Source organism: Triticum dicoccoides, chromosome 3A (assembly GCF_002162155.2).
Source record: "Triticum dicoccoides isolate Atlit2015 ecotype Zavitan chromosome 3A, WEW_v2.0, whole genome shotgun sequence".
NCBI lineage: Eukaryota > Viridiplantae > Streptophyta > Magnoliopsida > Poales > Poaceae > Triticum > Triticum dicoccoides.
This window is the reverse complement of record NC_041384.1, coordinates 55,200,126-55,212,505: the sequence shown is the minus strand read 5'-3', so window position 1 is coordinate 55,212,505 and position 12,380 is coordinate 55,200,126. Positions and strand designations below refer to the sequence as shown.

At 39.3% G+C, this 12,380-nt stretch overlaps 1 protein-coding gene across 1 annotated transcript in view; it reads left to right on the top strand.

Annotated features, from left to right (window-relative positions):
* Window positions 1-12,226: 12,226 nt before the first annotated feature.
* LOC119271913 overlaps window positions 12,227-12,380 on the top strand; it is a 14,510-nt gene continuing 14,356 nt past the window's right edge. Inside the window, exon 1 of the mRNA XM_037553554.1 lies at window positions 12,227-12,328. The gene's annotated coding sequence lies outside the window, so the exon portion shown is untranslated. The remainder of the gene's footprint in view (window positions 12,329-12,380) is intronic.

Genomic DNA, 12,380 nt, shown 5'->3' with positions numbered 1-12,380 from the left:
CTCGAGGACGAGTAGGAATTAAGCTTGGGGATGCCTGATATGTCTCCAACGTATCTATAATTTTTTATTGCTCCATGCTATATTATCTATTATTTTGGACTATATTGGGCTTTATTTTCCACTTTTATATTATTTTTGGGACTAACCTATTAACCGGAGGCCCAGCCCATAATTGCTGTTTTTTGCCTATTTCAGTATTTCGGAGAAACAGAATATCAAACGAAGTCCAAACGGAATAAAACCTTCGGGAATGTGATTTTCTCACCAAACATGATCCAGGAGACTTGGACCCTACTCCAAGGAGTCAAAGAGGCGGTCACGAGGGTGGGGGCGTGCCCACCCCCCTAGGGCGCGCCCCCTGCCTCGTGGGCCCCTCGGTGCTCCACCGACGTACTCCTACGTACCCCAAACGATCAGAACAGGAGCCAAAAACCTAATTCCACCGTCGCAACTTTCTGTATCCACGAGATCCCATCTTGGGGCCTATTCTGGAGCTCCGCCGGAGAGGGCCGTCATCACGGAGGGCTTCTACATCATCATAGCCTCTCCGATGAAGTGTGAGTAGTTTACCTCAGACCTTCGGGTCCATAGTTAGTATCTAGATGGCTTCTTCTCTCTTTTTGGATCTCAATACAAAGTTCTCCCCCTCTCTTGTGGAGATCTATTCGATGTAATCTTCTTCTTTTTGCGGTGTGTTTGTTGAGACCTATGAATTGTGGGTTTATGATCAAGTCTATCTATGAATAATATTTGAATCTTCTATGAATTCTTTTATGTATGATTGGTTATCTTTGCAAGTCTCTTCGAATTATCCGTTTGGTTTGGCCAACTAGATTGGTAGTTCTTGCCATGGGAGAAGTGCTTAGCTTTGGGTTCGATCTTGCGGTGTCCTTTCCCAGTGACAGAAGGGGCAGCAAGGCACGTATTGCATCATTGCCATCAAGGATAACAAGATGGGGTTTATTTCATATTGCATGAATTTATCTCTCTACATCATGTCATCTTGCTTAAAGCGTTACTCTGTTTTTAACTTAACACTCTAGATGCATGTTGGATAGCGGTCGATGAGTGGAGTAATAGTAGTAGATGCAGAATCGTTTCGGTCTACTTGTCACGGACGTGATGCCTATATACATGATCATGCCTAGATATTCTCATAACTATGCTCAATTCTGTCAATTGCTCAGCAGTAATTTGTTCACCCACCGTAGAATACTTATGCTCTAGAGAGAAGCCACTAGGGAAACCTATGGCCCCCGGGTCTATTCTCATCATATTAATCACCATCACTTTAATCTTGCTTTGCTTTTTACTTTGCCTTTTACTTTTCACTTTGCATCTCTATACCAAAAATACCAAAAATATTATATCTATCAGATCTCACTCTTGTAAGTGACCGTGAAGGGATTGACAACCCCTAATCGCGTTGGTTGCGAGTAGCTATCGTTTTGTGCAGGTACGAGGGACTTGAGCGTGGCCTCCTACTGGATTGATACCTTGGTTCTCAAAAACTGAGGGAAATACTTACGCTACTCTGCTGCATCATCCCTTCCTCTTCGGGGAAATCCAACGCAAGCTCAAGAGGTAGCAGTATGGTGGCTGTTTTGAGGAAGGTATATGGTGGGTTTATGATACCGGCGAAAGTTGTGCGGTACTAGAGAGGCTAGCAATGGTGGAAGAGTGAGAGTGCGTATAATCCATGGACTCAACATTAGTCATAAAGAACTCACATACTTATTGCAAAAATCTATTAGTTATCGAAACAAAGTACTACGCGCATGCTCCTAGGGGGATATATTGGTAGGAAAAGACCATCGCTCGTCCCCGACCGCCACTCATAAGGAAGACAATCAATAAATAAATCATGCTCCGACTTCATCACATAACGGTTCACCATACGTGCATGCTACGGGAATCACAAACTTCAACACAAGTATTTCTCAAATTCGTAACCACTCAACTAGCATGGCTCTAATATCACCATCTCCATATCTCAAAACAATTATCAAGTATCATACTTCTCATAGTATTCAACACACTCATAAGAGAATTTTATTATTCTTGAATACCTAGCATATTAGGATTTTAAGCAAATTACCATGATATTTAAGACTCTCAAAATAATATAAGTGAAGCATGAGAGTTCATCTATTTCTTCAAAATAAAACTACCATCATGCTCTAAAAGATATAAGTGAAGCATTAGAGCAAATGACAAACTACTCCGAAAGATTTAAGTGAAGGTCAATGAGTAGTCGAATAATTATGCAACTATGTGAAGACTCTCTAACATTTAATAATTTCAGATCTTGGTATTTTATTCAAACAGCAAGCAAAACTAAATAAAATAAAATGACGCTCCAAGCAAAACACATATCATGTGGCGAATAAAAATATAGCTCCAAGTAAAGTTACCGATGAACGAAGACGAAAGAGGGGATGCCTTCCGGGGCATCCCCAAGCTTAGGCTCTTGGCTATCCTTGAATATTACCTTGGGATGCCTTGGGCATCCCCAAGCTTAGGCTCTTGCCACTCCTTATTCCATATTCCATCGAATCCTTACCCAAAACTTGAAAACTTCACAACACAAAACTTAACAGAAAACTCGTAAGCTCCATTAGTATAAGAAAATAAATCACCACTTCAAGGTACTGTAATGAACTCATTCTTTATTTATATTGGTGTTAAACCTACTGTATTCCAACTTCTCTATGGTTTATAAACTATTTTACTAGCCATAGATTCATCAAAATAAGTAAACAACACATGAAAAACAGAATCTGTCAAAAACAGAACAGTCTGTAGTAATCTGGATCAAATGTATACTTCTGGAACTCATAAAATTCTAAAATAAATTTCTGGACCTGAGGAATTTATCTATTAATCATCTTCAAAATTAATTAACTAAATATCACTCTCCAAATAAAAATGGCAGCAATTCTCGTGAGCGCTAAAGTTTCTCTTTTTTACAGCATGATCACAAAGACTTTCCCCAAGTCTTCCCAAAGGTTCTGCTTGGCACAAACACTAATTAAAAGCATAAAACCACATCTAAACAGAGGCTAGATGAATTATTTATTACTAAACCAGAGCAAAAAGCAAGGAACAAAAATAAAGTTGGGTTGCCTCCCAACAAGCGCTATCGTTTAACACCCCTAGCTAGGCATGATGATTTCAACGATGCTCACATAAAAGATAAGAATTGAAACATAAAGAGAGCATCATGAAGAATATGACTAGCACATTTAAGTCTAACATACTTCCTATGCATAGGGATTTTGTGAGCAAACAACTTGTGGGAACAAGAATCAACTTGCATAGGAAGGTAAAACAAGCATAACTTCAAAACTTTAAGCACATAGAGAGGAAACTTAATATTATTGCAATTCCTACAAGCATAAATTCCTCCCTCATAATAATTTTCAATAGCATCATGAATGAATTCAACAATATAACCAGTACCTAAAGCATTCTTTTCATGATCTACAAGCATAGAAAATTTATTACTCTCCACATAAACAAAATTCTTCTCATTCGGAATAGTGGGAGTATCATAGGAAACTCGAATACTGTAAATTGTTTCCACATTAAAAGAGTAATGTTCAGAGAAGGGGTAATCATAATCATGACGATTTTTATAAATATAATCACTACTTTTTATAGCATAAGTATCATCACAATAATCATCATAAGTAGGAGGCATGCTATCATCATTACAAATTTGCATATCAAAACTTGGGAGACTAAAAATATCATCTTCATTAATCATAGCTTCCCCAAGCTTGGGACAAACATTAATTGTAGCAAATATATTCTCAAAAACATCATCTCATCAAACATAGCATCCCCAAGCTTGGGCCTTTTCATATCATAAGCATAATCACTCCCATCATTAATAGTATGGATAGCACCAATAGTATAGCAATTATCATATTCTTCCAAGCAAGTGCCAAAAAGACTTTCATGATCATAAGAAGTATCATTATCTTCCACAATTATATTTCCATGAGGCACAATAGTAATAGGAGCAGCATTATTTGGGAGAGATATCTTTTTACCTCTCTTCCTTTTTCTTTTCTTCTTCTTCACCACATCATGTGCGGGTTCAATCCTTTTTTGGAGCTCCTTATTAATGAGATTGGTTGAATAGGAGGCTCCTCTTCATTACCTGATTCATCATAAGAAATAATAGGAGGATATTGGAAAGTCTCTTCACTTTCATTAGTATTCTCTTCATCTTCTATTCGTTTTCTTTTCTTTATCTAGTTGGCAATATAAGGATTTTAAATACAATTCACCGCACAATACATATAAATTTCCTCTAGATCAAAATGAAGAACTCTATCAAGGGCAAATTTTGGAATATCCTTAGTTATACGTTTCATTTCTTCATAACCCAAGAGCAAACTAAGTTCATTATGATGTGCAAGGGAAATCAAGTCATCACAATTTTTGAACACGATACGATCATGAAACAATTTGCATTGGTATTGAAATGATCATGTTCGTTGCAAAGCTCACAAGTATGGCCAATATAATTTAAATTTTTAGCACATTCATCTAGCCTTTCTTGCAACAATTTAGTTTCTAAGTACTTATGCCTCTTGCAATATCTATCTTACCTATTTGGTGTGTACGTACAAACCCAATGTACTCCACAAAAATTGACATGTTTATAGGAGACATCATAACTAGTGCAATCATCATTAGTATCAGGGATATTCAAAGAATTCGTACTAACAACATTGCACTCATGCTCATCATTCAAAGATTTAGTGCCAAACATTTTATAGATTTCTTCTTCTAGCACTTGAGCACAATTTTCCTTTCCATCATACTTACGAAAGATATTAAAAAGGTGAAGCGTATGAGACAAACTCAATTATATTTTTTATAGTTTTCTTTTATAAACTAAACTAGTGATAAAACAAGAAACTAAAAGACTCGATTGCAAGATCTAAAGATATACCTTCAAGCACTCACCTCCCCAGCAACGGCGCCAGAAAAGAGCTTGATGTCTACTACACAACCTTCTTCTTGTAGACGTTGTTGGGCCTCCAAGTGCAGAGGTTTGTAGGACAGTAGCAAATTTCCCTCAAGTGGATGACCTAAGGTTTATCAATCCGTAGGAGGCGCAGAATGAAGATGGTCTCTCTCAAGAAACCCCGCAACCAAATAACAAAGAGTCTCTTGTGTCCCCAACACACCCAATACAATGGTAAATTGTATAGGTGCACTAGTTCGGCGAAGAGATGGTGATACAAGTGGTATATGGATGATAGATAATAGTTTTTGTAATCTGAAAATATAAAAACAGCAAGGTAACTAATGATAAAAGTGAGCGCAAACGGTATTGCAATGTGTGGAAATAAGGCCTAGGGTTCATACTTTCGCTAGTGCAAGTTCCCTCAACAATGATAACATAATTGGATCACATAACTGTCCCTCAACATGCAACAAAGAGTCACTCCAAAGTCACTAATAGCGGAGAACGAACGAAGAGATTATGGTAGGGTACGAAACCACCTCAAAGTTATTCTTTCCAATCAATCCGTTGGGCTATTCCTATAAATGTCACAAACAGCCCTAGAGTTCGTACTAGAATAACACATTAAGACACAAATCAACCAAAACCCTAATGTCACCTAGATACTCCAATGTCACCTCAAGTATCCGTGGGTATGATTATACGATATGCATCACACAATCTCAGATTCATCTATTCAACCAACACATAGAACCTCAAAGAGTGCCCCAAAGTTTCTACCGGAGAATCACGATGAAAACGTGTGCCAATCCCTATGCATAGGTTCATGGGCGAAACCCGCAAGTTGATCACCAAAACATACATCAAGTGAATCACGTGATATCCCATTGTCACCACAGATACGCACGGCAACACATACATCAAGTGTTCTCAAATCTTTAAAGACTCAATCCGATAAGATAACTTCAAAGGGAAAACTCAATCCATTACAAGAGAGTAGAGGGGGGAGAAAACATCATAGGATCCAACTATAATAGCAAAGCTCGCGATACATCAAGATCGTATCACCTCAAGAACACGAGAGAGAGAGAGATCAAACACATAGCTACTAGTACATACCCTCAGCCCCGAGGGAGAACTACTCCCTCCTCATCATGGAGAGCACTGGGATGATGAAGATGGCCACCGGAGAGGGATTGCCCCCTCCGGCAGGGTGCCAAAACGGATCTAGATTGGCTTTCGGTGGCTACAGAGACTTGTGGCGGTGGAACTCCCGACCTATTGTGCTCTCGGATGTTTTTAGGGTATATGGAGATATATAGGCGGAAGAAATACGTCAGGGGGGCCACGAGGGGCCCACGAGGGTGGAGGGCGCGCCCCCCTACCTCGTGGCCTCCTCGAAGCTTTCCTTACGTGCACTTCAAGTCTTCTGGGCTTCTTTCCTTCCAAAAAAGAGTTTCGTGAAGTTTCAGGTCAATTGGACTCCATTTGATTTTTTCCTTTTCTTTGAAACCCTAAAACAAGGTAAAAACAGAAACTGACATTGGGCTCTGGGTTAATAGGTTAGTCCCAAAAATGATATAAAAGTGTATAATAAAGCTCATAAATATCCAAAACAGTAGATAATATAGCATGGAGAAATCAAAAATTATAGATACGTTGGAGACGTATCAGCGGTGACTTGTGCGCCTGCCCATTGGGCCACCCAGTGCAGACGGCAGTTGATAGTATATGATAATTTGCCTCCATTTTGTTTGAAAAAAAACCGGGCTACCCAAGCAGTGACTTGCTCGTACTCAATTAAATAGCTCATGCAGACATGTGCGGCCCGGTGTGTTAATGTAGACCAGGCCGCGAGAGACGGACGACAAAGACGATCGCAGCATCAGATGTGGCTCGAACAGATGAGTCGGCCGCGGGATTGTAAGCTGGCGCGGACGGGCGAGTTAACCACATCATGTTGATGTAAACTGGTCCACAGAATGGCGGCTTGCAGATATATTCATCGAGCTTGATGGTGTGGTCAGATGTTAGTGATACGTCCATTTTGCATCATGCTTTTATATCGATATTTATTGCATTTCATAATAAATGTTATACTACTTTGTGTCATACATGACAATAAATAAAGTACTTACATGATACTAATATATGATACTATGCATTAGGGGTAGTATCATACATTAGTATTATATGCCTGATACTAGTATATGATACTTCTCATTACAATCAGCCTAATTAATCACGGACAGACTGCTGGTTTGACTGAGATAGACTCCGCTCAGACTATCTATTGGCTTCTGGCTTTTCAAAGCTTTTTTTTCCGTTGATAGTTTGTTCCCAGAAGTTTTGAATTGATGGAAAGAAGAGCACTCAACCACAGCCAGTCAGAAGATTTCTCATTTCTTTTGGATTTCCCATCTGAATCAGTCAATCAAGGCATCCGATCATATTTTTTTCTTGGAACAAAAACGCACGTAGCGTCCGGCTTTGAATTAACACAACCACAAGGCAGCATCCACACAAGGTTTTAAACGATACAGACCAATAAAACATAAGTTCCTCGGGCTCAACGTCCCGGCAAAGGCTAAGCAACATCCAGTTTAAGGCTCACAAAAGCGGAGGAAAACATAAAGCTCAACGCAAAAGACTCAAGTTGGCGGTCCTCCTTATCGCGACTTCACCATGCTCAGCTTGATCTGCTCCATAACCTTGATCATGCGGTCCTCATCACGCGTCTTCCCCAACGGCGCCCGAGCCTGTAAGAAAATGTGACATTTGAAGATAATATCAGCTGGGTGGGCAGGGAACTTGTGTTCTATTGTGATTTTGTTCCGCACCAACCAAAGCGACCATAGCAGCGCCCCCACGCAACGCCAAACAACCCTTGCATTGGTACCCCTCTGTGCCGAAAGCAAGGTCAACAGATCATCGCTAGACTGTGGGTTCCAATTCTGCTTGAAAGTGTCCCTAACCACACTCCACGCAAATCTAGCAAGACAACAACCGAAGAACACGTGGTTTGCGTTTTCCCCTAGACCGCAAATGGCACATGTTCCGTCTGCCGGCCCGTTTCGTTTGGCCACATAATCCGAGGTTGGAAGGCGGTTGTGAAACATTTGCCACATGAAAATCTTGATCATTAGGGGGATGTCGGCCTTCCATAGCCCCCTAGCCATGTCTAGCGCGTTTCCCTAAGTCATCTGGTCATAAAGAGATTTAACCGAGAATTCCGGGAGGAGATAAGCTTCCATATAATTGAGTCATTCTCTTGGCTAAGGTTCCTCCCCTCCAGGTCAGCCACCAGCGCAGCCCAGCTAGCAGCCTCCCCTGCCTTTAGAGCCCGAAAGAAGGTGATCGCCGGCGGGTGAACTCGCAGGGCATCGGCTACCATAATGTTAGTGTCAGTGGCAAGTTGGTATACTCCGAATGAGTGTAATAGCTGTGACCACTAATATATGTCTGAAATATATCACAAATTTAAAATTACTATATTTGCCTCGTAAAATATGTTCATATCATAAATTATTTTATTACTACAATTTTTATGCAATTTTATGAACTTGTTTTAGTGACTTTTACGTATATTACAAGTGAAACCGTGGACAAGTTAGATCATAGCAAAATTGTAAATTGAATTGGGCAAGAACATGAGATCCCAAACTCTTTCTCAACGGCGTCTCATCGTCCATCACGGTCGCAAGAGCTCGACCATATCTGGCAGGCCGACGACGTAGAGTATGGTTGCCTATAAACAGTCTCGAGAACATTCATCTATTGACTAATTTTTGGATGGTGGACCCCAAAAAACACTTCAACGCCCCGTGATGGTGTCCTGTACCAGAAGGTACTCACCATGTTGTCTCCTGGCCAAGTGGACCGGGTGGAGGACCCCCATGACTGTTTATAAGTGGGCATCTCAAGGAGGCCCATGGTGCATAGAAGGTATATTCCCGAAGACTTGGTGCATACTTCAAGACTTGGAGTTCATCTACAACACGATTAACATAGCCGGCCGGCTTATCTATAACCCTAGCCCCCCTTATTATCTATATAAACCAAGGGTAGGTTTCGTAGACGACACAACAATCTCGTGGCAGATCACTTGTTTGTACTTCATCCCAAACTAATACATACACAAGGATGACTTAGGGTATTATCTCATTGAGAGAGCCCGAACCTGGATAAAACCTCCTATTTAGACTACTAGCTCGGGACCCCCTACCCGAGGTTCGCCGGAATCGACTCCGTCATTGGTGGCCGATATAGGTCTCGCTACGTAGTCGTCATGATTCGAGTGGGAACAAGATCAAAGAGCAGATTAGTGCCGGCATGACCTTCGTGCCAGACTAGCTCTTTGTTTTTGGCAGCATCACCCTTTTTGCTGACTCGACCGGCCAGCTGGGCCAGGTCGAGAACTTAGCTCCCGGACAGATCATGAGATTTGGCAACTTGGAGTACATCACGAACTCACGCGGAGAGCTAGCTTTCTCGAGCTGGGTGTCAGACCAGATCGAGGAGTAGTAGGACGCACCCGTCCCGACCCCGATGTCAGATCAGGATCATGACAAGAACTTCTCATCGGACATGATCATCTCCTCTGACCCGATGACCCAACCTAAGGGACAAGTGGCAGATCTCGTCCTACATAATGATCCCTGACTAATGTCAGATCGGATCATGGAAAAACTTCGCCTGACGCTGATGTCAGATCGAGCCGAGGAAGACTGCAACAAAGCCCTTACGAATGAGATGTTAGATCAGATCTAGAGGCTCACTATGTCAGACGACCATCCCTCTATTTATATGATCGGATCTGGGATTCACTGGGGAAGGTTTGATTTTTTGACCCACCCATTGATACGTCTTTAATGTATCTATAATTTTTTTAAGTATTCATGATGTTATATTATCATTTTTAAATGTTTACAATCATTTTACAGCAACTTTATATCATTTTTTGGGGACTAACCTATTGACATAGTGCCCAGTGCTAGTTGTTGTTTTTGCTTGTTTTTTACATCGTAGAAAAATCAATATCAAACGAAGTCCAAACGCAGCGAAACTTTTTGGAGATTTTTTTTGGACCAGAAGACATCCAGTGGGGCAAATAAGTGCCGGAGGGGAGCCCCGAGTGGGCACAACCCACCTGGGCGTGCCTGGGGGCCCAAGCATGCCCTGGTGGGTTGTGCCCACCTCGGTGGCCTCCCGCGTCGCCTCTTCGTCCTATAAATTGCCAAATATTCCAAAACCCCCGAGGATAACCCTAGATCAGAAGTTCCACCGCCGCAAGCCTCTGTAGCCATGAAAAAACAATCTAGACCCCAATCCGTCACTCCGTCATAGGGGGAAATCATCACCGGTGGCCATCTTCATCATCCCGGTGGCCACCATGATGAGGAGGGAGTAGTCCACCTTCGCGAGCGGTTGATCGCTTTGCTGGTTTGACCTATTTTTTGTTTTATTCACAATTTTCTCTGTTTTTTTCTTTGTTTCTTTCTCGGATGTCATTGATTTTTCTTTTCCTTTTTATGTGTTTCTTTATCGGGATTCTTTTTTGCTTTTCTAGATTTCTTTCTTCGTTTTTTCTTGGCTTTTAATTTGTTTTCCTTTGTTTTCATTGTTACTTTCTTTGTTTTCTCGGTTTCATTCTTTTTGCATTGGTTTCTTCGTCTTTTCATTTATTTTCCTTTTTTTGTTTTTATTGGCTTTCTTCATATTTCTTTGTTTTTTCCTAGATGTTTTATCGGTTTCATTTTTTCAACACGTGTTAACCTTTTGTACACATTCAACATTTTTCTTATACATTAGAAACATTTTTTATACACACATTTAACATTTCCAAATACATGATTACACTTTTCTTAAAAAAACATATTTTTTATGTATAATTTTTTCTACACACATATTTTTGATTTATATCCAATACATATTTAACATCTTTCAAATACAAGTTTAACATTTTTTGAATACATGATCAACATTTTTTCTATACACGTTTAACCTTTTTTTCAAAATGCTTGATTAACGTTTTTCAAGTACAAGATTAAAAAAATTGATACATGTTGAACATTTTTCTATACACATTTAATATTTTTTAAAATGCTTGATTAAAAAATTTAAATTACAAAATTAGCATATTCTAAATACTTTTTCAACATTTCTTCTATACACATTTAAATGTTTTGTAAAATGCTTGATTAACATTTTTCAAGTACAAGATTAACATTTTAAATACATGGCAATATTTTTATACACATTTAACATTTTTCAAATTGCTTGATTAAAATTTTAAAGTTCAAGATTAACGCATTTTAATACATGGTAAACATTTTTTATAGACATTTAACATTTTTTAAAATGCTTGATTAGCTATTTGTAAGTGTAAGTTTAACAGTTTTGGAATAGATGGTCAACATTTTTACTATGCACCTTTCCCATTTTTTTTGAAATGCGTGACTAATATTTTTAAAGTACAAGATTCACACCTTCTCAAAGACTCCCTTTGCACTGAGAACACAATTCAGAACCCATTTTTAATACAATGTCAACATTTTTTCTATACACATTTAACATTTTTTCAAATGCTTGATTATCATTTTTAATGCATAATATTAATGTTTTTGAATATTATCAACTTTTTTCTATACATAGTTAGCATTTTGTTTTTGCAAAATGCTTGATTATCATTTTCCAAGTACAAGATTAACATTTTTTAATACATGGTAAACATTGTCTCTATACACAATTAACATTATTAACTCTTTTCAAAAAGAAGATTAACATTTTTAATACATGGTCAACATTTTTCTGTACAAATTTAACATTTCTCAAAATGATTGAGTAACAATTTTCAAGTACAAGATTAACATTTTTTAATACATGGCAACATTCTTTCTATACACATACACATTTAAAAAAATTCGAATGCTTGATTAACATTGTACAAACACTTATTGAACATATTTTTTCAAATGGTTGATTATCATTTTGTTTAATACATTATCAATTTGTTTGACACACATTATAGTTTTTCGATACATGAGGTACATTTTCTATATACATATTATACGCTTTTCAAATGCTTGGATAACATTTTTTTAAGTGATTTAAGTGTAAAATGTTTTTTCGAATATATTTACTTGGAATATTTGGAAGTATAAACTAAAGTAAAAAAAAGAAAGCGAAAAACGAAAAGAAAAAACGTGAAAAAAAACACGATGCTGTGGCTCCCGCGTGCCTGAGCCGGCCCATCTTGCGGTCGGCTTGACGCGAGAGTCCCGTAGACACAGGGGCGCCCTCGCGGGACGAGGGGAGAAGCGGCGGCAAGCGGCGGCGCAGGTGAGCTCCGGCCTCGCCCCTCCTCCCCCTCCTTTCCTGTCTCCGGCCAGCA